Below are 27,149 nucleotides of genomic sequence, written 5' to 3' on the forward strand. Positions count from 1 at the left end.
TACTGTCTTCTATTTCTTTGCTGAAAGAAACTGTCAATGAGTCCTTGATTGATCAATATTGCATGTCTCTATTTGTTTTCCTGAGAAATCACTTTGAAGATATCAATATGTAATACAACAAGCATTGTTAATTTCCTACCACTTTTTTTGTAACTCTGTATTGCTTGTATTGTTCTTGTGCTATTTTGTAAATGGTTGCCTGTTTGTTAATATTTTCCTTCTTTTGTTTTTAAAATAAAATAAAAAATAAACTAAAAAAAAAAAGAATCAACCAATAACAAATGCTGGAGGGGCTGTGGGAGAAAAGGAACACTTCTCCATTGCTGGTGGGAGTGTACATTGGTGAAACCACAGTGGAAATCAGGCTGGGTATTCCTCACAAAACTAGGATTTAAAGTCTCATTTAACCCAGCTAACCCCTTCTGGGTATCTTCCCAGAAGAATTAAACACATCATACCACAGCAATATATGTGCACCCATGTTTACAGCAGCACAATTTGTTATAGTTAAATCTTGGAAACAACCCAAATGCCCATTAACTGAGGAATGGATAAAAAAGATGTGGTATTTTTAAACAATGGAGTATTATTCAGCTATTAAAACAAAATAAACTCCCCTAAATTTTATAATGCCAGTATGCTGGCTGCAGGTAATAAGACATTCTACTCAGCATGAAAACCTTCCTTCTGGATATAGGCAAGTATTCACTTAAATACACAGGGGTGTTTAAAAATGTAACAGGAATTACAGGTTCCAGTTAGGAAGAGTTACCAGCAATCAAAAGGAGAGAATATAAAAAATGGTCTAATAGCTCATAAATTATGCAAAGAAAAATATCTATTTTCTTTAGTGAAAATGGGCCTATAGCACAAATGGCATAAAAAAATGGTTTACTGAAAGAATAGCAGAAATCTTTCTAATAAGTAAAAGACTTTAACATGCAGTTAATTGAGGAATATAGAACCTCAAATAGCCCCAATCAGAAAAGAACCTCTTCATGTCACAACATAGCCAAAAAGAGAATTTAAAAGCTATTAGAAAAAAATGTAATGAATCACTTATAAAAGCAAACATATTATAATTACAGTATGCTGTCAATACAAAGTTTAAAATCAGGAGACCTTGCAGTGAAGGGTTTTAAGCCCTAAAAGAAAACAATTTCCAATCAAGACTGAGATATCCTGCAAAACTATTTTTCAAAATTGGTGAAGTAAGATCCTTACATGATAAGGAGAACCTAAAGAAATTCATTACCAACAAATCACCACTAAAAAAATTCTCAATGATACCCTGTAAACAGACATTGAGGACAACAGTGACAAAGTATCACATGGCATGAATACACCTGGTAGGGCTAACAGTTCCATGGAAGGTAAGGAATCAGCAACAGGAAAATAAGGAAATGACAAGAATAAGTCAATACTTTTCAGTACTAACTCTCACTGTGAAAGTTCTCACTTTCCCAATACAAAGTAACGGATAAGAGAATGGGTCAAGAAACAACTCAACAGTGTACTGTATACCAGAAGCTTCTTTAACCCAAAAAGCAACTCACAGAATAAAATCAAAGCATGGAAAACTGTACTCCATGCCACAGGATTCTGAAAGAAAGAAGGTGTAGCTATGCTATATCCAAAGTTGACTTTAAGCTAAAACTGATGGAAAGATGCAAACTAGATCATTAGATACTGCCTAAACGTATAATCCAACAGGAAAAGTTAAGAATTATTAATATATGCATTGATCAATATTGCACCCAAACTCATAAAAATATAGTACTGCACAAGAAACATCAGATAACGACCAATGTAGATAGTCTCAATTCACCAATGAAAAGAGATTGACAGAATGGATCAAGAAACAAGACCAACAATATTCTGCATACAAGAAACACATTTAACTCAAAGAAAGTGATAGACTGAAAGTTAAAGAATGGAGAAAATATTACCCATGACAATAACCCAGAAAAAAGCAGGTAGTTATTCTATTTGCAGACAACGTGGATTTCAAGCCATGACTAATCAAAAGAGATAAAGAAGGTCACTACATATTTGTTAAGGGAAAACTCCAAGAAAAAGAGGTAACAATCATAAATATATGCACCAAATACAGGAGCACCCAACTATATAAAACAAATATTAAGGAACAGGAAAAATCAAACAAGCACTAACACAATTGTAATGGGGGACTTTAATATCCCATTATTACAAAAGGATTAACTGCCAAAAAGTCAACAAAGAAATATCAGGATTGAATAAGCCTTTGAATAGATGGACTTAGTAGATATCTACAGAGTGTTCCACCCAACAATAGTATATACATACTTCTCAGCTGCACATGGGACTTTCTCCAAAATAGACTACATACTAGCTCATAAAACATGCTTATGTAAATGCAAAAGAACTGAAATTATCCCATGCATATTATCAGACCATAACACAATAAAATTGGAAACCAATGGCAAAAGAAACCACAAAAACTCCACAAATACATGGAAATTAAATAACACTCTACTAGGGGCTGGGGATTTAGCTCAGCGGCAAAAGCGCCTGCCAGGCAAGCGCAAGGTCGTGAGTTTGGTTCCTGGTACCGGAGAAAAACCAAAAAAATAAAAAATAAAAAAAATAACACTCTACTGAACAACCAATGTGTCACAGGTGAAATTAAAGAAGAAATTAGACAGCTTCTACAATTAAATGGTAATGCTCATTCAACATACCAAAACTTATGGGAGGCAATGAAAGCAGTCCTATGGGGGAAATTTATAGCAGTGAACTCACACATCAGGAAAACAGAGCAAAATAAATAAACAACCTAATGTTGAGCCTCAAAGTTTTAGAAAAGGAAGACTAGTCAAGCCCAAAGCTCATACAAGAGAGGAAATTATAGAGATCATAGCAGAAATTCAGGCCATGAAGACTAAAAAACCATACAAACACCAATGAATCAAAGAAATGGCTCTTTGCAAGATTAAATGAAATAGACAAACAGTTAACTTCATCAAAACAGGAAGACTCAAATCTATGCAACTGGGAATGAAAAGGGCAAAAAAATCACAACAGATCCTGCAGAAATCTAGATCATTAATACCTACTTTGAGAACTTGTACTCTAATAAAATGGAAAACTCAGAAAAAAAACTGATAGATTCCCATATACATAGGCATTTGAATCAAGGAGCTATAAAAGCTTTCAGCTTTTGACAAGGAGTAGACTAAGGTGCAACTTTCTTAAGTCATCCCGAATCTGGCTTCATTTGACTCCAGCCACCTCCGCCATTCCACTGATGATCAACCCCAGTGAGATGAAAGTCATGTACCTGAGGTCCACCAGGGGCAAAGCCAATACCACATTACCATGGCCCCCAAGATTTGTCCCCCAAGATTTGTCCCCTGAGTCTGTCTCCAAAAAACTGGGAGATGACATAATCAAGGCAACTGGTGATTGGAAGGAAAGAGCATTATGGTGAAACTGACAATTTAAAACAAACAGGCCCAGATTGAAGTAGTGCCTTCTGCCCCTGCCCTAATCATCAAAGGCCCCAAGGAGCTGACAAGAGACAGTAAGAAGCAGAAAAACACTAAACACAGTGGAAAGAGCTGGGGGTACAGCTCAGCGGCACTGCACTTGCCTGGAAAGCACAAGGTCTTAAGTTCGACTCCTGGAACCAAGAAAAAAACGAAGCACATAAACAGTGGAAATATCATTTTTTACAAGACTGTCAACAATGCCCAACATATGCACACTGGTCTTTGGCCAGAGAACTTTCCGGAACTGTTAAACAGATCCTGGGGACTTCCCAGTCTGTGGGCTGCAATGTGGATAGCCAATACCTTCTTGAAATCATAGATGACATCAACAATGGTACTGTGGAGTTCCCAGCTAAGAAGCATGAGAAAATATTTCAATAAAAAGATGATCTGAGAAAAAAGAAGATACATAAATTCTAAATAATCCAATATCAGCCAATTAAATTGAATTTTAAAAACTACCAACACAGAAAAGCGCAGGTCCTTAGGGATTCACTGCTGAATTCCACAAGAAATTTAGGGAAGATCTAATGCCACTATTCCTCAAGCTCTTTAATGAAATGAAAAGGAAGCAATACTCCCAAACTCGTTCCTGGAAGCAAGCATTAATTACCCTGATACCAAAACTAGAGAGTACCCAACCAAAAAAAACATTATAGGCCAATCTCCTTAATGAACATAGATACAAAAATCCTCAATAAGATACTGGCAAGCAGAATGCAGCAAATCATCAAGACTATATACCATGACCAAGAAGGATTCATCCCAGAGATGCCTGGATGGTTTAACGTATGCAAATCAATAAACGCAATATATTACATTAACAGAACCAAGGACAAAAACCACATGATCATCTCAATAGATGCAAAAAAGCATTTGACAAAGTCCAGCATCCATTCATAATTTTTAAAAATCTACAGAAATTGGACAATAAGGTCTTTATCTCAATCTAACAAAAGCCATCTATGATGAATCAACAGCCAACATAATACTAAATGGTCAAAAGCTAAAAGCTTTCTCTCTAAAATCAGGAACAAGACATGAATGTGTACTAGCACCACTCTTATTCAATATAGCTCTGGAAACATCAGCCAGAGCAATTAGACAAGAGAAAGAAATAAAAGGAATAAGGATAGGAAACCAAAAAGTTAAAATTATCATTATTTGCAGATAACATGATACTATACATAGAAGACCCAAGAACTCCACCAAAAGACCCCTAGATTTAATAACTAAATTCAGTTGGATAGCAGGATACAAAGTCAATACTCAAAAATCAACACCATTCCTGTACACAAATAACAAACTGATTGAGAAAGAAATTAAGGAAACCATACCTTTCACAATAGCATAAAAAGTGAAATACTTAGGAATCAATCCAACAAAGGAAATAAATGACTTTCACATTGAAAACTAAGTACTCTGAAAAAGGAGATTGAAGAGGCTACCAGAAAATGGTAAGATACGCCTTGTGTTGGATAGACAGAACCAATGTGAAAATAGCCATACATTCAAAACTGTTATACAGATTCAGTGCAATCCCAATCAAAATACCATTAGCATACTCCACAGAATTAGAGAAAAATATCCTAAAATCACTGGCAACCAGAAGAGACTAGAATACCAAAAGCAATTCTGGGGAACAAAGACAAGGCAGGGAAAATCACAATCCCCAAATTGAAATCATATTACAAAGGTTCTGTGATTAAAAACAGCATGGTACTGCCAAAGAAAAATAGACCTAAGGATCAATGGATCATACTAGAAGATGCAGAAATAATTCCAAACACACTCAGCTACATTATCTTTAAGAAGTGGGGATGGAACACACTCACTTGAAGAAAGAGAGCCTCTTTAATGTAGTATGCTGGGAAAGTGACTTTCCACATGTGGAAGATCAAACCTAGACTCATATCTTTCACTATGCAGTAAACTAAAATTGAAATGGATCAAATATCTAAATATTGAAACAGAAACACTTAATCTTCTGGAAGACAGAATAGGTAAAACTCTTGAAGACATGAATCTAGGTAAAGACTTTAGGGACAAACCTTGATCACACAGGAAATATTACAAAGAATCAACAACTAGGATCACATCATATTAAAAAGCTTTTCCACAGCAAAAGAAACCAATAGAGTGAAACGACAACCCATAGAATTGAAAGCAATTTTACCAGATATTCATCAGACAAAGGACTAATATCTAGAATATATAAAGAACTCAAAAACATCAGACCCCTAAATTTAAAAACCCGATCCAAAAAATGGGCATCTGAAATGCATAGACACTTCTCAGAAGTACAAACAACAAATAGATATATGAAAAAATGTTCAACATCACTGGTCATTTGAGAAACACAAATTAAAACACTGAGATTCCATCTCCTTTGAGAAAGAATAGCTATCATCAAGAAATCAACCAATAACAAATGCTGGCAGGGCTGTAGGGAAAAAGGAACTTTTCTCCACTGTTGGTAAGATTATAAACTAGTGCAACCACTGTGGAAATTAGTGTGGTGATTTCTAAAAAAACTAAAACTAGAGGTTCTATTTTACCCAGCTATTCCCCTTCTTGGTATCTTTCTGAAAAAGTTAAAAGCATCATACCACAGTGATTACGCAAATCCATGTTTATATTATACAAGGGTATAAGAGCTAAATTTGGAAAAAGCCCAGATGCTGATCAACAGATGAATGGATAAAGAAGATGTAGTTTTTATATACAAGCGAATACTACCATAAAGAAGGATAAACTTGAGACATTTTTAGGTAAATGGTTGTACCTTGAAATCATACATTTAAGTGAAATAAATTAGACGTACATGTTTAAATATCACCTTGTTTCTCTTACATGAGAAATTCAAAGAGTAAATAAGTACAAAATCTATGATTGCTACTGAGTAGTAAGAAAATATTCAAATGGAAGGGGGAAAATGGAGGGGTAAAGGAGAAAGGACGCAAAAGGAATAGGGATTTTTTAAGAAGAGGGGAAGGAAAACAATAGAAACAAAGTTTTGTAAAGGGAGAAGGTAAGAAGAATTGAAGGGAAGGGAATGTATTAATAATTAATTAATAATGTATTAATAATTAATAATGTATAATTAAATGTAAAATTAATTTTAAAAGAAAAATGTGGCATTTAGAGACAATGAAGGAGTACTCTGCCATAAAGAAAAACTTGTATCATTTGTAGGAAAATGGATGTACCTTAGAACCATATTGTTAAGTGAAATAAATCAGACAAGCTTAAATATCATATAGTTTCTTGTATATGAGAAATTAAAAGTATAAACAAAGTGCAAAATAAAAGATAGATACTAGGAAGTAAGGAGAAAGATCTTTCTTAAATGTAAAGGGGATCAAGAGATGGAGGGAGAAGGAAGGAAGACAAAAGTGATGAAAAATGAATTAAGATGTGTTATGCACATATTTCAACTCTATGCAAGGAATATAAACATTATGTACTTCTAACATGCACTAATAAAAATTAAAAATTAAATTTAGTATTTATACACCATAAAGAAGGATAAACAAATACTTTATAGGAAAATGGATGCAATTTTGGCCAATAATATTATATGAAATAAATCAGACATACAAGCTTAAATATTTTATGGTTTCTCTTCTATACGAGAAACGCAAAATATATATAAAGAGAAAAATAAAATATAGGTAATAGGAAAGAGGGAGATAGAGATTTTGAAAATGGGAAGGGGACCAGGACATGGAGAGAGGGAAACAGAAGGGGAGGCCAAGTGGATGAAAATAGAATTAAAATGTCTTGTGTACATGTACCCACTCCCCATAAGGAACATCATTATGTACTACAAACATGCAGTAATAAAAAATGAAAATTGAAAATAATAAATTAAAAACAAAAAACTTAAAAGCTCAAAGAACATACAGAAATGCAAATCCAAAGAAAACTGAGATTCTACCTTACTCCAATAAGAATGGCTTTTATCAAGGACTCAAAAAACAAATGTTGGTGAGGTTGTGGGAGAAAAATGTTGGTGTGGTCTTCTTGGTGGGAATGTAATCTAGCACAACCACTTTGGAAATAAGTATGGTGTTTCCTCAAAAACACTAAAAATATAAATTGCATCTGACCCAGATATACCTCTCCTGAGTATCTTCCAGAAGAGCTAAAATCATAACATTACAGAAATACCTGCATAACCATGCTTACAGCAGCACAACTCACAACAGCTAAGCCACAGAGGCAGGCAGTCCATTCCCAGATAAACTGACAAAGAAAATGTGGTATATAAACATGATGGAATGCTATTCAATCGTAAAAAGGATAAACCTGACTCATTTTTTGGAAAGTGGACAGATCCTGATACCATAGTATTAAGTGAAGTAAGTCAGTCACAGAAGGCTAAATATCAAATGCTTTCTGAGAGGCCCAAAATACAAATAATTTAAAGAACAAAATACAGGATCTATATTTAAAACCAGAAAGGTAAATTCTTTGGAGATGACAAGGGGATCTGGGGAGGGAAGGAGAGTGAGCCAGAGGGGAGGGATGAAAATAACGAAGATGCAATTTGTACATGTGTCAGTCCCCACCAAGCTGAATGTAATCACTACATATTGCAAACACATACCAATAAAAATGTTTTAAGAGATAACGATGTACATTTTGCTACTGACATATGTATTTCTATAAACACCAATTTGGTCAAGAATAAAATGACCTTTCTCTCATCTCTGTGTCTTTGTCCCTTCACTTGAAATGCCTCCCTGTTTGAACTTGAAGCCTTATTAATCCTATACAAATCCTAGTCTTTCTTTTTTGAATTGTTATTTCTAGTTTTAAATTTTAAGTGGAAATAGCATTCCTTCTATTTCTGATTGCAATGTAGACCTTTGAAAAGGATGGATTATTTTAAACTTCTGTATGTTTCTCAATATCCATAGCCTTGCAACATAAATGCCCAGTAAATATTTGCTATTTAGTTTTCATAAATAAATACATACGTTCATACAGGGCAGGAGTACAGAGCTTCCCAACATAGAGATAACTGTTTCAAGAGAGAGATACACTAATTATTCTGATTTGATCATTACACCATATATGTACAATCCTAATGGGTCAAAGAAAAAAATACTTCTTAAATGTCAGTCTTTCAATGTTACATCTCAATAGACCTGTAAGTCAGAAAAGAAAATGCTTTTTTTTCTCAACACACTGATTTCAGGCTCAGAACAGACAGTCATTTCCTCTATTCCACAAACAATCAGGTCAGGATGAACCCTCACTTCCTGAGCTGCAGACTCTGAGCCCATTTTCCTTCCCGGTTGAGAAGCCACAGAGGTGGATGCCCTAATCACTCTTATTACTGAGGTACAATATCCAAAACCCATGACTTAAAGGTGGAGAGGTTTATTTTAGCTCATGGTTACAGTCCATAGTCAACTGGCTCCAAGGCAAAAATGCATGGCAGAAGCCCCTGACAGAGAACAGCTTCTCACAGTATCATAGAAGTGAAACAAAGAAAATCAAGGCAAGAGCCAGGAAGGGTGATATGATCTTCTGAGTCACAGTCCCAGTGACTTAGCACTTCCAACCAGGCTCCTAGCAGTAAGCAGCTGTTCTGCCCTCATAATCCAATCACTTTCCAAGGATCCCACCTATGATCCCATGAGATTTAGGAGAACATCTAGATATAAACCGAAACATTCTTCCCATGGTCCTCAAAAGACTAATTATGCAAATTGCATTTAGTCCATCTCTAAAAGTTGCCCAAGTCCTAACAGTTCCAACCTGACTGAAAAGTCTAAGTCTAAAGTCTCCTTTGAAATAAAAAACACATTCTTAGCTATGAGCCCCTGTAAAAATCAAAAAGAAAGTTAAACCCTAGCAACAATCAATGGCATGAGATAAACATCCCCATTCCAAAAGGGAAGAACAAGGGCATAGAAACGAGTCAGACCAAAGCAAGACTGAATCCCAGCAGGGCAAACATTAAATCCCACAGTTCCATGTACAGCCTCAGGGCAAGCTATGGCAAATGTGAACTCCACAGGGCTTGGATGGACCCATCCCTACGGCATTGCTAGTGGTTGCGGCCTTAATGGCTGCTCTCTGGAACTAACTTTAACTTACTCCTTGCAGCTTCCCTTAGATGTTCCACATTTATGGCTTTTCCAATTTCCTGAGGTTTCCACTGCACCTTCAGCTGCACTTTCACTCTCACAACTTCATGCAGTGTCTCAGTGAAACACTACTTTGCCTTCCAGGCCTTCTTCTGAAATCTGGTGGAAGCCCCCTTCACCCTACAACTCTTCCATTCTGCATGCCTGTGAAACTAAACAATATGGACAATGCCAAGGTTTTGAGCAGTATCCGGGCTCCTTTGAATCATGACTGCAGAGTTCTCCAACAGGTTAGGGTTAGGGCCCATAGGGAACCCTGTGACTACATTAGGCTAGACTCTGAAGGTACTTCTAGCCTAGAGAGAAGCCATGGAAGGTCAACCCTGCCATGAGTAAAAGTAGGCCAAAGTAAATCTAGGCTTTAGCAACAGTAGGTCTATCCTGGGGCCACAGCAGATGCACATTCTGAGGTGTGCACTGACCCCTCTTCAGGTCACTGTGCCCTATTCCCACACAGGATGTCACACCAGCTGCTACTGTCCCATGATGCCTTCTTCTTTCTCACCTCTATACCACTGCCAAAGCTGTTCCCTCTGCCAGGACATCCTTTCCACAACAGAAGCTCTATCTGAGATGATGCCAGCCTCACATAAAATCTCCAAAAGTCTTTCCTCTGCACTCACATTACTAATTCCCTATCTCTGTCCTGTCAAGCCCGTTGTGTGCTGGCCTCTCCCATGACCCCAGTTCCTAGACCCTCTCTTACCACCGCTGAACCCGTGTTCAGCCCAGTCTAGGCACACAGAAGACACCAAGGAAATGTTTCTGAGCCAATGCAGCTCCTGACACAAGGGGCACTTTCCTTGGTATCACTACCTTGTCTCTCAGGTCTGTGCCCAACAACAGTCTCATAAGCTAGTGAAGAAGAGAACTGGAAGATTTTCTGCAGTTCAGGTAGAGACTCTCTTGACCAAACAACTTCAGAACATGCAACGGGTAAGTCACCTCAGACCCAAGGAAGTTTGGCCATGGTAACTGTATGACACCAGCACCTGAAGTCTTAATTGGCTGTCATACCAGCTACACAGATTTGACTGTGCTTCTCAGGATCTTCCACTGTGGCAGATTTCTCCCTGCCTCCCTGCAAGATACCTGCCAACTGACATCACCATAGGGCCCCTCTATAACTTAGCTGAATACTGGATTACTGGTATAAAAATAGCCACAGAAATACCAGGTACCCTTCAATGCCAGGCACTGGAGAAGTTTCCACAGGTGAGAAGTGATGCTGGGTTCCCACATGACTCTGGAGTCTCCCTGGTGAGTCACCCACAGAGGAGAGTAATTCCACTCAGTGATGCTGCTATTTCCATTCTTTCTAGTTTTAGAGGTTGGAATAAAACACGGATGTTTTAATCCTAGGCTGGATTTCATAGAGGAAAAACAACTTGACTTTAAAGCAGCAGACAACACATGAAAAGAGACACACAGCAGCCAGTGAAGAGGACACACCTGTGGCTGAAGATGTTATATCTCAGCTGTACTGCAGGGATCCTTCACATATTCTGGCTCAGGACAGCCACAGGTTGGGTGTATCTCCTTCCGGGCCCAGGATGCTGTTCTGAAGCTGTAGCTCATACTAACAGAAGGGCATTGAGAGTTCTGAACATCAAAAACAAACAACTAACAGGAAGTGCACGAAGACATGAAATGTTAGATGCCAGTATGCCCAGGCCCAGCCCCAAATCTCTGGATGCCACTGTCAGTATAGTGGCTTGATGTTTTTTGCCTAATATTCTAGCTTTCCATTTTCATAGTATTCCCCATGCCTGTGGAGACTCCTGACACTGCATGCATTTTCTTCTCACTGCAATAAGCAGCTTGCTTGCTTGCTTGCGTGCTTGCTTCATTTAAAATTAATAACAGCCTCTGACTGAAACTGAAACTGCTTGAAAAATGCTGACATTAGCCCATTTCTGGTCACTGCCGAAGTGAACGAACTCTTTGCTTCTACAGCCAGGGGCCTGGGGTACACCTCCCTGATTCTGTGTGCCCTCCTGGTCTTGCCTATGGTCTTCCACTAGGATTCACGAGCTGCACCTATAATTGTTATCCTGGTCATCCTCAGTGCTTCCTGTGTCTTGTTGAGTCCATTTTGTGGGGAAAAAAAGACTCACCCAACATAAAGTGGAATGGAAGATAATTTCCAAGGAGATCACAGGTTCTACAAGACCTACTATCTTCCTATAAGCACAAAGCACAGATACTTTTGATATACATGGTGACTTTTGGGCTGGGCCCGGGGCGTAGTTCAGTGGCAAAGCCCGTGTTGAGCATTCCAAGGCCATGGGTTCAAAAATGACATAAAATAAAATCAGGAAAATGGCAACTGTTACCCACAGAATAAAGATGCCTCAGGCCTGTGTGCTGTGACTCATGAGCTCATCGCCCTCATCTCATCTCTCTACAACCTGGGAAAAGGAACACTGACCCCACCCTGTGATGAGCAGCTGAAGAAACCAAGCTAAGCTTGCCCATGGCCTACAATGGCTCAAGAAGGTCTCCAAAGGTCCACATGCTGGAAGCGTCATCCTTATTATGGTGGTATTAAGAGGTGGAAGAGGGTTAGGTCACTGGGGACAATGCACTTAAAAGGGATGAAGAAATTCTTGCAGAACCCTGGTTAGCTCCTCTAAGAGCAGGTTGTTACAAGAAGAGCAAATTCTTTGACCTCTTATATTTCCATAAGCTCTTTTTCTCTTGCATACCATGTGTCCTGGTTTGGGGTTTTATGCAAGATGAGCAATATAATATGACACATATTTTATAAGGTTATTTATAACAGTCACTCAAAGATTCATATAAGACAGTGCAGGAAATTTGTCCACACACTAAAGACCAAGGAATCCAGTTGAAGGCCTGGACCCCACAATAAGGTCCTGCATAAGTCCAGCTGAAGACCTAGAGCCCATAACAATGCGTCCCATGAGTCCAACTGGAGGCCAAGAGCCCACGACAATGTCCCATGCTAGCCTATTCATGGATCTGTGCTGGGAGGCCCAAAGGTCAGTAGTGGAAGCTAGAAGGTCTGTGCCAGTGGGATAAAGGATTTGTGCTAGCAGGCTGAGGGATCTACACTGGAGCCAGGAAGTGATGCTCAAAGTAAGAACCAGAGCATCCCAGAAAAGTACCACAGCCATCCTCAGCAATAGTGAGGTCCTGAGCTCCTCTGATGATCAGGACAATTGAGTTCCCATCAGAAAAGCCAACTCAACAAGCTTCTCCAGAAGATGGAGCAGTACACCATCTTCCATTCCAGAGCCAGGAAGCAATGCTCAATGTGAAGACCAGAGCTTCCCCAAAGTGAACTGAAGCCATTCTCAGCAACAACAAGGTTGTAAGCTCCTTGGAGGATGAAAACAGCCAAGTTCATCAGGAAAGCCAGCATGACAAGCTCCTCCAGGAGAACTAATAGCTTTTCATCACTTCTCTCAGCTTCCAACAGGTTCCCAACAGCTTCTACCAGCTCCAACAGCCTTTCTCAGTTCCCAACAACCCAACTTCTTCGTTTCCAGTTCTGCCTCTTATGCTGCTGGCAACAGTCCTCGGGTGGGCCTCCCATACCCAGCACCATGCTTACCCAGTTCAGCTGGATGTTACAAGTTGACCACCAGTTGTCAATCCACCACACCATGCACCATGATGCTCTCTTCATGTAACTGTGCTTCTTCAGTTCAGTTTATTTGCTTGGTAGATCATGCAATACATACTGAAGGTAAGGACAAATGTATGGGGGAAAGCATGAGATAGTTAAATACATACATACATAGTCCATGTGTACTAGAGTCCTTGGTGATGTGCTATTTAAAGAATTTTGGAAAATAACTTAATCATCAACTTAAAATTCTTATTAAGAAAACAATATGATCTGGGCATCTGAGCTGAGCGTGGCGGTGCACACCTTTAATCTCAGCACTCAGAAGACTGAGGCAGGAGGATCACAAGTTTGAAGCCACCGTGAGCTATGCAGCAAGACCCTCTTTCAAACAAACACACAGACATGAAATGTTGATTGCTGACCAAGCAGGGAAGAAGTGTCTGAAGACTTTCTTGGTTGCAAAATATTTGCAGGCCTCTTGGACAGTGTGTCCCACTTCACCAGCCTTTCCTGTTAAAGGCTTGGCACCTGCTTTCCTCACTGTAGTCACAGGACAGTGGCATCTCAGCACTCAGTTTAACATGAAGTGATTGCAAACTATTCCTTGTAAAGTAGCCACATAGCCAAGAAAAAACAAAACTGGTATGGCAAAAATGTTTTGAGCTTCTTTGGCTTCATACTTTAACCAAAGCAAATGGAACCAAATGCAAATATGCCAGACCTTGCTTTCTGCAGGTGGGTCTCCTAGGTCAAGCACCAGAGAAATCCAGGAGTTCATATTTTCAATTTTAAAAAATCAGAAACATTTTAATCCATCATTCCTAACTACTTACTTACTGTGTTCCTCTCCTTTATTACTTTCTAGGTTCAGTTTCTTCATCTGTAAAAATTAGTATAATATCATTTATCTCACATGACTAGTTAAATGACCCACAAGAAAACACCTAGCCAAGAAAATGAGTAATATTTGTCCTATAACAGTATAAAATGACACATAATCGCTCTGACTTCTATCTCAAACTTGAGCATTACTTCTGAGAAATAAGAAGCTGGGTTAAACAGTTTGCTTTAAACATCCAGTGTTTGGAATGTCCTATTTCTAAATGTTTTTCCTGCCAGATCACATCTGCACAGCTGACACCTCTACGTGATTTACCAAGAAATGAGTCACACCTCATTTGGCCATGGTGTTAGTGTTAGTCACCAGGGAGCCTGATGGTGGGCTGAATAAAGAACTGCTCCAGCTTTCTCTGTACTGAACCTGAGGCAGACTGAAATGATTCTTCTACAAACCAAGACAGGGGCTGGGGATTTAGCTCAGCGGCAAAAGCGCCTGCCTGGCAAGCGCAAGGTCGTGAGTTCGGTTCCCGGTACCGGAGAGAAAAAAAAAAAAAATGGTATACAAACCAAGACAGGCATAAGACTACCAGCACATGACAAGGAGGGAGGGAGGCCTGGTCAGTTTCTCTCTCACCCCTCAAACGGGACTGATCCTGCTGACACCTTACCCTTGGGCAGGATGTCCTGGATGCTGTGAATGTAGATTACAGGACTGTGACAATTCCATGTTTAAATCAAAACTTTGTAACAATTTCTGTGTCTCTTCCCTTTCAGAGAAAGTAACTCCTCTTAATCAGTTCATAGAACTTGACATTTATATGAACTCCTGTTTTATCCATCTGTAATTTATGGGAAAGGGAACTAGGTGAAATTCATCTGCAGAATCCAAATTTGTGCCTGGTTAGCAGGTTTTGTCTTTTCTCTTAGGCACCCAGTGTTCTCTTCCTGGCCAGATTATCCTGTGTGAACCGTCCACACTCAGTACTGTACAAGTAAGAGCCCCTCAGTTACATTCCCAGGACAGTTTTTGTGGAAACCTCAACTGAAGATTTGGAAGTAGAATGAAGAAATCTCCCAGAAAGTGGAATAGATTCTGAGAATTGGTCCAATGAACAGATAACAGTATTCCTCACACAGAACATGGTGGAGGAAAGAATTAAGGAAAGAATCAATGAAATAATATTGGGAAATTTCCCAAGTCTGAGAGAAATTTCTGGATGAAAAGGATCCATCATATTTTCAGTGCAAACTTACTGTTTAGATGTCCCGCGAGCCTATGTGCTCACAGACAGGACTTGAGGGAGGTGACTAGATTACGGGGCTTGTAGCTGATTTGCTGTAAGGATAAGGTCAGAAGAGGAGGGTCACTGGGGGTGTGGCCTGGAAGGGTTCATCTCCATCCCCAGATCCTCCCTTCATTGTCTCTCTGCTTCCTAGTCCCGATATGAGCAACCTCTCTCCTGCCATGTCATCCTGCCTTGGAGCCAGCCAACTGTGGGCTGTACATGTGAGCCAAAATAAAGCTCTGCTTCTTTAATTTATGGGTGTTGAGTATTGTGTTCCTGTGATGAGAAAAGGGACTAAGGCAAGACTCAAACTGAGGGAAATCACTTTGAATATTACAACACTAAGATAGAGATTAAATAACACTAGCCCCCAGAGGAGAAATACATGTTACATGAATCAATTAAGTATCACAGTGGCTTCATATATTCATCAGCAACAGAGAAATGGAGCTTAAACAGAAATGAGCAAGGCCATCAAATTTCTAGGGGGAAACATCTGCTAAAAATACTTTCCAACCCAACATATATATTTAACTAATTTTCAATCTACGATGAATGTGGAATTAGAAGAATTTCCCATGTAGAAAATCTCACTGACTAACCTCCCATTTCCTCCCATTCCCCAGGCATGACAAAATGTGTTCCTCAGAACAGACAACATATGCAAGCCAAGGAAGACACAAGAGAGAAGACAGAACCCCAAGAAACAGCAGATCTTGGAAGACAGTGAAGGAAAACCCAGAAGGATCCCCATTTATTCTCCAGTTATGGAGGGCAAAAGGGCAAAATTTTAAGTGATTCAAAAAGGCATAACTGAGGTAGTGAAGGGCTCTGGACCTACAGCCACCCATAAGTATCAGTGGACATTAACTCTCACAAAGAGAGGCCCAAGATGACAACATCTAGCTGAGGGAGAAGTTGAGATAAAACCATGATGAGACTCTGCCTACAACATCAGTGATTACAATCCAGCCTGAAGCCTCGCTCCTACTAATGTTTTAAACCTCATAATTCTCACAGACTTTCCAGAGGATTAAGACAAGACTCTGGGTTTCTTGTTTTGTACTCAAAAAGTTCCCTACTGTGGGAGGAAAATTCCTCCTAAAAGGAGTGAGGGCAGTGACAGGGAAGCAGGCTGGCAAAGCAGGTGACAGGCATGTAACCACCTGTGCAGAACCCTTGTGAGGTAGGTGTGAGGGTTTCCAGTTTATGGAAGCCAGAAAACTGGTCCTATTAGGACTCACCTCCTGTGATCATTACTGTGATATGTCAACCTTACTTGAGTAAGAACCATCTTGAAGATTAATAAAATTCTGGGGTGTTCATGGATGATGGACATGTAGGCTACAAACAGAGAAGGGAAGACCCACCCTGGAGTGGGTGGTACCAACCAATAGGCTTTATCTTAGTACTTTTCTTCTTGCTAAGAGAAAATATCCAACATTCAAAGTTAAAGGAGGAAAGGTTTATTTAGCTCAGTTTGTATAGGTTTTATTTCATTGTTCGTTGGCTCCAAGGCACAGTGACATGGCAGAAGGGTACCACAAAGCAGAAACAGTTCTTAACAGCCAAGAGGCAGCAAAGCAGTGAAAAAGTAGCCAGCAACAAGTGGCAAACAGTGACACTCTTTTATTCCCCTTATATCCTATCCAGGCTGCCCACCCTTAGGGCAGGTAACTCTCACATCCGAGGTGAGGCAGCCTTAATCCTAGCATCACAACCTGAATCAATCCCAGCATCATATCCTTGATCCCAGCATCATATACTATAGCTCCAGCCACCTCTAAAAAGCCCCACCTGTGACCACATGAGGCTTTGGGAGGGGAAAACATCTAGATACAAACCATAACAGGCTTGCAGCCTAGATGGGATAAAAAAAAGTAAAGAAGAAAGTTTTTCCTTTGCTTCTTTGGGGGAGCTCTTTGCCACCACCTTGGATGTTTCTCTCCAGTTGTTTTAGACTGCCAGCACTGACTCTCAGCCTTCCAGCACATACTTATCCCACACTCTGCAGGGATCAGCAGGACTTCAGCCTTTGCCTGGATTCTCTAACTCTCCAGCACACAGATGGCCATGTTGTCTTCTTCCACCTCTGGTTCCACAGGCAGCCACTATAAGCCTACCCAATAAATCCTTTATATCCTATAAAGAGATAGATAGATAGATAGATAGACAGACAGATAGATAAATATGATAGATGATAGATCAATTTGTTCCTCTAGAGAACCCTAACTAATACACCTCCTCAGAAGGGCTTTCCCTGTTTAGGTCATGTGCAGAGACAGGCTCCCCACTCTAGTCATTCATCCCCTCACTCATTAACTCATGTTCAGTTCCAGCTCAGTGTCATGCCCTGGCCAAGTGATGGGTGTTTCTTGGAGACCCAGCTTGGAGGTGGATCTGGATCACTCTGGAAGCCATTCTGCATCACCACAACATCCTGTAGGCTCCTCTGGCCCCACCTATGCCTGCTCAGTGCTATGACCAGGCTATGCTGAACTCTACACCCTGAGCTGTGTCAGGATGCTGGGCCACAAGCAGAAAGCAGTAAGAAACAGTTTGGATTAATAAGTAACAAGTAGGCTAAGCAAGCTGTCTCTTTCTACATTGTGGCCTCAATTTGAAAGAAAATCAGGAAATGACACACTGGCCCACATTTCATTTGTTACTGGCCACACCTTTGCCATGCTGGAGAGCCACAAAGGGCAAGGAAGAGCCCTTCGACAAAGGTTGCTGCATCTTTGAGTAGCGATCCAGCTCCACAGCATGTTGAGAATTCATTATCCATCTCCTGGGAGTGTGGGAAAGCACAGGACACATTCTCCACTGCTGTGAATTCCTCTCATTGCTGTGAACAGAATAAAATGGTGTAGATCAGCAAGTGTGGATGTGAGGACAAAAATTAGGAGGCCATTTCTGTTTTGCTAGCAAAACAAAGACCACACTTTAAGCTAGGGTCAGGCAGCGTCCATGAAGAAAAGCCAGTAGACGCAAAGACAGGAGGAGGCAATGATGAGCAGTGAGAAGCAGGTGAGGGACCATGTAGCAGGCTGGCAGAAGAAATGAAGCTGACATGGTTCCTACTTGGAACCATGGCTCCAGGCTTCTGTGAGGTGCAGCTACTCTGTTCTCTATGCTTGTGTTCCTTGTGCTCTCCTAATAAATGTCCTATTTTGATTAGAGAAAAAAGGTAGACAAAGCACACACTAAAGAAAGAGGGAATGAATGGATGGATACAATGTAGAGCAGATGAGTGAACTGAAAAATGAGTGGCAGAGCAACCAGGGAAATTTATTCATGTCCCCAAGTGTTTACATATGAAGACAAATGGGGCTCAATCAGAAAAGAATGAAATCTCCCCACTGGGTTTGCCTCAGAGAGATCCCACACACACATCCACACATCTCTACTCTCCCCAGGATCTGCTGCCCATTTCAGCTTGTACAGAAAAAGGCAGATAGTAGGTGGGGTCCTTTCCTTTCCTCCCCACCACATAGCCTTCCCACATTTCCCTCTCAGGAACCCAGGCTTCCCTGGCAGAAGTGAGAGCACTTGGGATTCAGCCCAAGGGAGACGTTCTGAAGCAGCATCAGCAGCATTTGGCAGCCCCATACAAACACTGACCCTGGGAGCCTCACAGACACAGCCAAGATCCTCTGCCCTGGGTGTTCTTGGAAGTATGAAGAGGAAGGATGAAGAATCAATACTGCGTGACTATGGACAGCACAAGTCAGTCCCGTGATGGGAACATCCTGGTCACTGTCCATGGTGCTGAAGATCAGGCTCTGATCTGCAGAGATTTGTGCAAAGACCAAGGACAGGAAGCAATGTCAGAGCTCTGCTCAGACCCTCAGCTGATTGGATAAGGTCTTCCCACACTAGAGGGGCAATCTGCTTTGTTTAGTCTATAAATCAAGTGTTCATCTCCTCCAGAAACATCCTCACAGACACACATCAGATAATGCTTCACCCAGTGGCTGGGCAGCCCAGGCCCAGTCAACTTGACATACATTATTAACCACCACAAGAACTACTGATTTCCTCTAAGGGCCAATCTCCTGGCTTCCCTCAAAATTTTTAAATGCTAATGTGGGTAAAAATCTTGAAGTCATAAGGGTAGGCAGAGTTCATGAACAAAAACTTCAAAGAATGGGAAATACTTCAAAGAATCAAAAGCTGGGATCTCATCTTATTGAAAAGTTTTTGCACATTAAAAGAAATCACCAACAGAGTAAAAATAAAACCCACGAATCAGGAAAAATTTTTAGCCAATTGTCCCTCCGACAAAGGACTTCTATCTACAACACATAAAGAATTTTTAAAAATCCGGCCCCCAAAATTGAAAGACCCAATCAAAACTTGGGCATCTGAGATGAGTACACATTTCTCAGATGAAGAAATACAAATGGCAAATAAATATATGAAAAAATGTTTCCAATCATTGGCCATTTGAAAAATGCAAATTAAAACAACACTGAGATTCCATCTCACTCCAAAAAGAATGGCTATGATCAAGAAATCAACCAATAACAAATGCTGGAGGAGCTGTGGGAAAAAGGAACTCTTCTCCACTGCTGGTGGAAGTGTAGACTAGTGAAATCACTGTAGAAATCAGTGTGGAGATTCCTCACAAAGCTAGGATTAAAGGTCCCAGTTAACTCAGCTATTCCCCTCCTGGGTATTTTTCCAGAAAAACTGAAAACATCATACCACAGCAATGTATGTGCACCCATGTTTATACAAGCACAATTTGTCACAGCTAAATCTTCAAAACAACCCAAATGTCCATCAACTGAGGAAGGAATGAAAAAGATATGGTATTTTTATACAATGGAGTATTACTCACCTATGAAAAAGATAAACTCAAGGTTTTTATACATAAGTGGATGCAACTAGAGAACATACTCATAACTGAAATAAATCAGACCAGTATATGTAAACATCATATTGTCTCCCTAGTGTAAGAACCGAAAAGAGTAAATAAAATCCAAAAGGTACAATAAATATTGTGAAAGGGAAAGAAACTGTTCAAAGGGAAGAAAAAATTGGGATGAGAGAAAGGAGAAAAAGATAGAAAGAAGAGAAAAATATGCATGTATATGCAAGGATAGCTAGGATAATTGTACTGCTGATGTCTATTGGTTTATTGAAAAGAACAGCTAATGCTTAAAATTTTTTGACCAATCTTGCATGCTTATATCTGGTAATCTGAACAACTAATTTGAAGACAACAATATGTAATATAACAACCATTGTTGAATTCATATTATCCTGTTTAATGAAATTCAGTATCATTTCTAATGGGTTTTTTATTATTTTTTATGCTCTTTAATTGTTTGATCAATCTTGCATTCTTACATCTGGTAATCTGAGAAACTTGGTTGAAGATAACAGTATATAATATAACAACCATGGTTAATTCCTATCATCTTGTTTTGAAATTATGTTTCATTTTTATTGTTTTTGTGTTGTTTTCTTTTTGTCTGTGTTGTTGTTATTTTATTATTATTTTTTCTCTTTAAAATAAAAAGTCTTGCACATTGACCTTCTGGAGGTCACAGACATGGGTGGTCCATGATCACAGCCAGTGCAGCCCATGTCTGGCTCCTGTGCACACCCCAAGCTGCCTGGAGATGCAGAATCAGGCAGTCCCTGATCCACTGACCTCACAGTTCACAGCTGAATACCCAGAGAACCAGGTATTTCCCATCTATCTCCTGGGGGCAGAGCAGGTGACACACAACCCCGGCGCCATTACACTCTGAGTCTCTGCCCTCCATGCACTCGGTACAGACAGGAGGTCCTGACCCAGAAGGCCCAGAACTAACACTGGAATTTGTGCCTGGGCCCTGCCTCCACATGCCCTGTGCTGCCTGAGGTATGAGAGCAGGCTGTCCATGAACTGCTGGCACTGCAGTTCACATCTGGGATTTACTTAGGCCTTAACCTCCTGAGGGTCACAGACATGGGTGGTCCATGATCACCACCAGTGCACCCTGCATCTGGCTCCTGTGCACACACTGAGCTGCATGGGACACAGAATAAGGTGGGACATGAACTGTTGACCCTGTGACTCATGTCTGGGTACTGCCTATGCCCTGAACTGCCTGGGGACACAGAACCACTGCTCAATGACGACGCCACCAGTGCAGCCCACTTCTGGGTCATACTCATGGCCTGAGCTGTTAGAGGACAATGGATCAGATGATCTGCCATCAGCTGACATCACAGTTCACATCTGACACCTGGGAGAACTAGGTACACTTCATCATCTGCCAGAAGACCCCAGACTAAGCAGCACATCTCAGCGGCCACTGAAGAGCAAGCCTGACCACCAGGAAAACTAGGGACAAAAGCCACCTTGGCTGAGCTGCCAGAGAAGAGGGAGACTGAGCATTCTGCCTCCAGCAGCAAACATGAAAAGATGAAGGACTAAAATGCAATCTCAGAACTCCACCCCACTCAGAACAAGTCCAGGAGACACTGACATAGGAGAACTTGGTAAACACACACCTGAAATTGCTGAAATGATTGCAATTGAAGTAAAGAAACAGTTCCATCAGGACATAGAAGAGATCAGATCAGAAATAACCTCTCAGGCAAAAAATGAAATGACAATAATAATGAAAGAATTGCTCAGCACATCTAAAGAAGAAACATAAAAAAAAATGAACATAGGCAACAGATGGAAATGTTACATGAACAATATAGGAATGAACTAAAACACATGAAACATAATCAAAGACACATCCAAAAAATGAAAGCTTGCATTGAAAGCTGGCAAAACCGCTTGAGTGAAGCCCATGATAGAATTTCAAATCTTGAAGACAGCATGGCAGCTAGCGACTGTGAAAGAAAGGATCTCTTAAAATCCACAAGGAACCAGGAAAAATAAATTCAACAGCTGCAAGGCAAGGCAAAGAGGAATAATGTAAGACTAACAGGAGTCAATGAAACAGCAGGAGGCAATACAAACCACAGGAAAAGAATATTTGCAGAAATAATAGCAGAAAATTTCACAAACATGGGAAAAGAATCTGATATACAGGCAAAAGAGTCATACAGAACTCCAGCTAGTCCTAATCAAACTAAAACTACATCCAAACATGTCCTAATCAAGATCCCAGATATCCAGCAAATGAACAGAATATTAAAAGCTGCTAGAGAAAAGAAACAGAGCACCTATAAAGAAAGCCGATCAGAATCATGGCAGACTTCTCAACATAAACCACCAAATTGAGAAGAGCTTGGAGCAAAATATTACAGGTCCTGAGACAAAACAGCTTCCAACCAAGATTGATATATCCTGCCAAACTAACCTTCAAATTCAATGGAGAAATAAAATATTTCCACAACATAGAACAACTGAAGAACTTCATGAGTTCTAAGCCATCCTTACAAAGAGTACTAAAAGATATTCCAGACAGAGAAAAAAATTACCACAATCACAAGAACAACAATAGAAAGGAACCCTCAAGCAGAGAAAGCAATTAAACAGGTAGAAAAAGTAGGAAACCAACAGCAAGTAAATAACATGACAATGATAAGCCAACACATATCAGTTATAACCATTAATGTAAATGGCCTCAATTCACCAGTCAAAAGAAACAGACTGGCACAGTGGATTAAGAAACAAAATCCAACGATATGCTGTATACAGAAAACACCTTTTACTCAAAAGGAAATCCATAGACTGAAAGTCAAAGGATGGAAAACAATTCTCCATGCAACAGACACCCAGAAAACAGCAGGTATAGCTACTATGTGTACAGACAATGTAAACTTCAAAATGACAACAATCAAAAGACATAAAGAAGGCTATTACATACTTGTTAGGGGAAAACAGCAAGAGGAAGAGATAACAATCATAAACAGGTATGCACCTAATATCAGAGCACCAAACTATAGAAGACAAATCTTAATGGATATGAAAAGTCAAATAATTCATAAAACTATTGTAATAGGGGACTTCAACACCCCTTTGACACAAAGAGATAGGTCAATTAGGCAAAAAATGAGCAAAGAAATAACAGACCTGAACCAAATCTGTGAACAAATGGACTTAGTAGATGTATACAGAATGTTCCACCCCACATCAGAATACACATTTTTTCTCAGCTGCACATGGGACCTTATCTAAAACAGACCACATGCTAGCCAATAGAGCATACCTACTGAATGCAAAAGAATTGAAATTATCCCATGTATATTAGCTGAACACAGTGTAATGAAATTAGAAATTAATGAGAAAAGGAATTCCAAAAACTCCATAAACACTTGGAAATTAAACAACAACCTCCTGAACAACCAATGGCTCACAGAAGAAATTTAAAAATACCTACAAACAAAAATGTAGATACGACTTAATGGAATCTGTGGGATGCAGTGAAAGCAGTCCTCAGAGGAAAATTTATAGTGGTAAACTGACACATAAGGTAAACAGAAAGAGAACAAATAAATATCCATTAGGTAGCTGCACCTCAGTCTTTTAGAAAAAGAACAAGTCAAGCCCAAAGCCCAAAGAAGGGAGGAGATTATATAAATCAGGTAAGAAATTAATACAACTGGAATGAAGAAAACACTGCAAAAAATAAATGAATCAAAGAGTTGGTTCTTTGCAAGAATAAATAAAATCCATAAACCCCTACCCAATCTATCAAAAAAGAAAGGGAAAAACTCAAATTCATGCAATAAGGAATAAAAAGAATGAAATCACTACAGATCCTACAGAAATTCAAAAGGTCATTAATACCTACTTAGAAAATCTTTATTCCCATAGGATAGAAAACTCAGAAGAAATGGACCGATTCCTAGATATGTACAAGGTTGAATTCAGAAGATACAAAAATCCTGAACAACCCAATATCAATTAATGAGATTGAAAACGTTATTAAAAATTTATTGACAAAGAAAAGCCCAGGCCCTGATAGATTCATAGAAGAATTTTACAGCAAATTCAGAGAAGATTTAATACCAATACTCCTCAAACTCTTTAATGAAATTGAAAAAGAAGCAATTCTTCCTAACTCATTTCTGGAGGCAAGCATCATACTGATCCAAAACGAGAGAAAGACCCAACCAAGAAAGAGAACGACAGACCAATCTCCCTAATGAATATAGATGCAAAGATACTCAGTAAAATACTAGCAAATACAATGCATCAAATCATCGAGAAAATCACACACCATGACCAAGTCAGATTCATTCCAGGAATGCAAGGATGGTTCAATATTCGCAAATCAATAAATGTTAAACACCATATCAATAGAGCCAAAGACAAAAAGTGCATGATCATCTCAACAGATGCAGAAAAAGCTTTTGAAAAAGTCCAGCATGGATTCATGATGAAAACTCTACAGAAAATAGGAACAGATGGTCTTCACCTCAATCTAATCAAAGCCATCTATGACAAACCAAGAGCCAACATTATACTAAATGGACAAAAACTGAAAGCTTTCTCTTTAAAATCAGGAACAAGACGAGGACGTCCACTATCACCACTCCTATTCAACATACTTCCAGAAGCATTAGCCAGAAAATTTAGACAAGAGTGAGAAATAAAAGGAGTAAGGACAGGAAAGGAATAAGTAAAATTATCACTATTTGCAGATGACATAATACTTTACATGGAAGACCCTAAAAGCTCCACAAGAAGACTCCTTGAATTAATCAACAAATTCAGCAGGGTAGCTGGATACAAAGTCAACACACAAAAGTCGATAGCATTCCTATACACAAACAACAAACACACTGAGAGGGAAATTAACAAAACCATATCTTTCACAATAGCATCCAAGAAATTGAAATATTTAGGAATCAATCCAACAAAAGAAGTAAAAGATCTATTCAATGAAAACTACAGTACTTGGAAAAAAGAGATCGAAGAAGATTTCAGTAAATGGAAAAATATTCCTTCCTCATGGATAGGAAGAACCAACATTGTGAAAATGGCCATACTACCAAAATTGTTGCACAGATTCAATGCAATTAAATTACCATTAGCATTAAATTACCATTAGCATACCTCACAGATCTACAGAAAATATCTCTTAAATTCCTCTGGAGCCAGAAGAGAACCAGAATAACAAAAGCAATCCTAGGCAACAAGGACAAGTCAGGTGAAATCACAATTCCTGACCTGAAATTATACTACAAAGTACTGTAATAAAATCAACATGGTACTGGCTAAAAAACAGAACTGATGATCAATGGAACAGACTGGGAGAAACAGCCACAACCACAAACACACTCAGCCACCTAATCTTTGATAAGGGGCCAAACAAACTCACTGGAAGAATGATAGCTTCTTTAATACATGGTGCTCGAAAAATTGGTTTGCCACCTGCCAATGACTGAAAATAGACACAAGTCTATCACCATGCACCTAACTAAAGTCAAAATGGATCACAGATCTCAATATGAACACAGAAACACTAAATCTATTGGAAGAGAAAGTAGGTAAAAACCTTGAAGACATGGGGTAGGCAGAGAACTCATGAACAAAAACCAAACTGCACGGGAAACACTTCAAAGAATCAACAACTGACATCTCATCCTATTGAAAAGTTTCTGCACATCTAAAGAAATCACCAGCAGAGAAAAAGAAATCCCATAAACTTGGAAGAAATTTTAGCTGACTGTCCCTCAGACAAAGGAGCTCTATCAAGAATATATAAAGAATTAAAAAACATCAGCGCCCCTCCCAAAATCAAAGACCTAATCCAAAAATGGGCAGCTGAGATGAACACACACTTCTCAGACAAAGAAATACAAATGGCAAATAAATACATGAGAAAATGTCCATCATTAGTCATTTGAGAAATGCAAATTAAAAGAACATTGAGATTTCATCTTACCCCAGTAATAATGGCTAGCATTAAGAAATCAACCAATAACAAATGCTGGTGAGGCTGTAGAGAAATAGGAACTCTTCTCCACTGCTGGTGGGAATGCAGACTGGTGACACCACTGTGGAAATCAGTTGGGAGATTTCTCAGAAAACTAGGTCTAGAGGTCCCATTCAACCCAGCTGTTTCCCTACTGGGTATTTTCTCAGAAGATCTAAAAACATCATATCACAGTAATATATGTGCACCTATGTTCATAGCAGCACAATTTGTAAATTGCTAGATTGTGGAAGCAACCCAAGGGTCTATCCACTGAGGATTGGATAAAAAAATTGTGGTACTTTTATATAATGGAATATTACTGAGCTATAAAGGATAAACTCGAGGCCTTTATAGCAAATGGTCACAACTAGAGACCATACTCATAAGTGAAATAAATCAGACCTGCATGTGCAAGCACCACATTGTCTCACTAGTGTAAAACCGGAAACACTGAATAAAAACTAGGAGGTATGATAGACATTGTGAAATGAAAGGAAAACGTTCAAGGGTAAAGGGCACCTGGGATGTGGGCAAAGAGAAGGGAAAGAAGGAGAAATTTTGTATGTATGTATATACGTATGTATGTATGTACAGGATAGCTAACATACTTGTACTACTGACTTGTATCACTTTACTGAAAGGAACTGTTAATGACTACTTATTTGGTCAATCTTGCATGTCTCTATTTTTTTCCCAAGAAACTACTTTGATGATATCAATACATACTACAACAGCCATTGTTAATTTCCTGCCACTTTGTCTATAATTCAGTGTTGCTTGTGTTGTGCTTGTGCTGTTTTGTAAGTGGATGTCTGTTTGTTAATATGTTTTCCTTCTTTTAT

General features: G+C 39.4%; 1 long non-coding RNA gene and 1 pseudogene across 1 annotated transcript in view; one reads left to right on the forward strand and one right to left on the reverse strand.

The window, feature by feature from the left end:
- Nucleotides 1-672: 672 nt before the first annotated feature.
- LOC106148784 lies at nt 673-3,911 on the forward strand (annotated as a pseudogene).
- A 13,452-nt stretch (nt 3,912-17,363) lies between these two features.
- Nucleotides 17,364-27,149, reverse strand: part of LOC102004406 — a 16,483-nt gene continuing 6,697 nt past the window's right edge. Inside the window, exons 3-4 of the long non-coding RNA XR_261325.1 lie at nt 18,097-18,266; nt 17,364-17,560 (exon numbers count right to left, since the gene is read on the reverse strand). This is a non-coding gene — a long non-coding RNA (uncharacterized LOC102004406). The remainder of the gene's footprint in view (nt 17,561-18,096; nt 18,267-27,149) is intronic.

Source organism: Chinchilla lanigera, unplaced genomic scaffold (genome assembly GCF_000276665.1).
Source record: "Chinchilla lanigera isolate Chin_1 unplaced genomic scaffold, ChiLan1.0 scaffold00028, whole genome shotgun sequence".
NCBI lineage: Eukaryota > Metazoa > Chordata > Mammalia > Rodentia > Chinchillidae > Chinchilla > Chinchilla lanigera.